The following is a 2,500-nucleotide window of genomic DNA, read 5'->3' as shown; positions in this document are numbered from 1 at the left end:
GTCTCAGAGGAAGGAGGCTGAATGGATCGATGGATCCTTAAAGTGGACGGTTTTCTTCTTGTGTTCAGAATATTAAAAACATTCTACGTTTATTTTCACCCTAAATAGAACATTCATTTTTTCTATAAGAACGTTATTCGAAGGCTGCAAAAACTAGTGCTTTCAACAAATACGAAGCGTTCCTTCTCACAGAAGCTGTTTCTCTCTAAACAGAGAGGCCCCACGTCTAGAACACATCGTTCTGTCGTCTCAAGATATTCTTCACAGCTGTTTTGGTGTGTGCAGATTTCTCTCCTGATTCAGACATTTATTAAACATTTATAAACTCGAAAGCACCGTCTTCTCCAGAGGTTAACCGAAGCACTGTGCTCTCATTCCGACGGCACCCATCCACTGCTGAAGACACACACCGGCCCCGACCTCGGAGGAACTGAGGGGGAACGCCTTCTTAGCCAACGTACGTTTTTGTCCGAACTGTTGCTTTAAAAGCGAGTAAAGGGCCGAAGCGAGCACCGAGGAGCCCGGAGCTGATGACGGGGGGCTCCTGAGGCCAGCGTTCGCTCACAAAGAGACGAGAAACCAGGACAGAGACGGAGCGTGTAATGAGCGCGCAGTAATTAATCTCTAATCTTACATAAGAAACTGAGAGCCAGCTTTCAGAAGAGAACAGAGAGAACCTGATTCACGGCGGCTCTGGAAACAGAACACACAGTCGGTTTTAGTTCTTATCGATCGGTTCTACGGTGCACTTAGAGATAAACACGTCTCTTCTCTGAGAATCAGCCAATCACATCTTTATCTCACCATTCTGATTTTAATTATTTTGCAAATGTGATCATTTTGAGGCATAAAATAAAAATAAACCATAAAAAATGAAATACGAAGTTAACTGAAAAACAATACAGATCTAAAAACCATCTTATTTCAGCTAGTTTTTTTGGTTTTCATTGATGTGCAAAAAGTCAAGCGGAAATAATAATTAAGTGATGACTACAAACAATTACCAAAACATTAGGCTGCGAAAATGACCACGAAAACAGACAATATGAAAATAAAGTCTCATTTCAAATAATAACAGAAATGGTATTCCTAATCACCAAATTATAAGAAATTCTTGATCATAGATTGGGAAAGGTTTTGTAGTCATCATATATGCATTACATGCACTGTTCTATTGTTTATGTGCATATTCTATTAAATACAGCAGAGAATCAGGTTGTGTTTCAGACCCAATGACCTGAGTTCCTCTGAGAATGAAGCGCTGGTGTTGATCTTCATCCGCTGACAAACACTGTCCGTTTACTGAACAGATTCACAGAAACGTCCCTAAATCGAGACTTCATTGAGAACGACCAACCACAAAAGTTTAAGTTCAAACATGTAGCCCATTAAAAAGATCATTGTGATTTTATTATCATCGATATTTCATATTCTGTGGCAAAAACAAAACCATTGGAGTTCAAATCATCTGGATTAGTTTGATCTTCTGTCTTCTCCAGATGTTGACTGATGGACCGGAGCGCTGTGATGTTTTTCTCAGACCCTTATACTGACGGCACCCATTCACTTCCATTACTGAGAAACACTTCTTCATCTGGACTGAGGGTGAGCGCATTAATCCTCTTTTTGGGTGTACTGTCACTTTAAGAAGGGTTGGCTCCTGAAGAGCTGGTGTTTAATTAGAGATTAGATTTGTGATGGCTAATTGCTAGCGGCGCTGGTTTAGCTGCTCAATCCCGAGATGAAGGGTTGTGTCTGATTATCCGCGCCGGCCGAGTCTCTTTTTAAAGACATTAATATGCATTAAATTGATCAGAATTTATCTTTCTATTCATCTGTGAATCCTGGAAAAGAAATGTATCGCAGTTCTTGCAACATTGATAATAATCAGAGCGGCATTATCCCCCTTTTACTGTACTTTTACAAACAACTGAATTCTATTAGGAATAAAGGACACTGTAAAAGTATTCAGACGAACGGGAAGCCTCTCCTTCAGCTGCTTTCTGTCTGATTCATGGCCTTTGCTGTGAATCTCTTCACACGTCATTAATGCTGGGGTCAGAGGTCACGGCGGCGGTGTTATATTTACAGTACAGACTTCAGTCCCTCGTGAAGGAAACAGGAAACAGAACTCCACGTCAAACTCTCTACTATCTCTATCACAGATAAGACTCTGAACACAGGCTGGAATTCTCTCCATTTGCATCTGATAAAAATAGTTTTCATATATCATCGTTTACATTAGATAAAAATTAAGAGAACATTTTTGGCTTTGTTTTTTAAAAGTCTCTTTTTTTTCCTTTTTTTTTTGGATCAAAAACAATAATCTTTGTTGGCAGAAGACTAGATAGATTTTTTTTTTAATAATAATCAGTTCAAATGTTTGACCAGTACTTTTAAATGATATAAAATTTAATTAAATACATTTTAAATTTAATGTAATTGCGTATCATTACTTTTGACCGGAATTAAATTCAGTTACAGGAAATCTTAAATTACA

The sequence above is a fragment of the Puntigrus tetrazona genome, unplaced genomic scaffold (assembly GCF_018831695.1).
Source record: "Puntigrus tetrazona isolate hp1 unplaced genomic scaffold, ASM1883169v1 S000000223, whole genome shotgun sequence".
NCBI lineage: Eukaryota > Metazoa > Chordata > Actinopteri > Cypriniformes > Cyprinidae > Puntigrus > Puntigrus tetrazona.
This window is presented reverse-complemented; position numbering follows the sequence as displayed.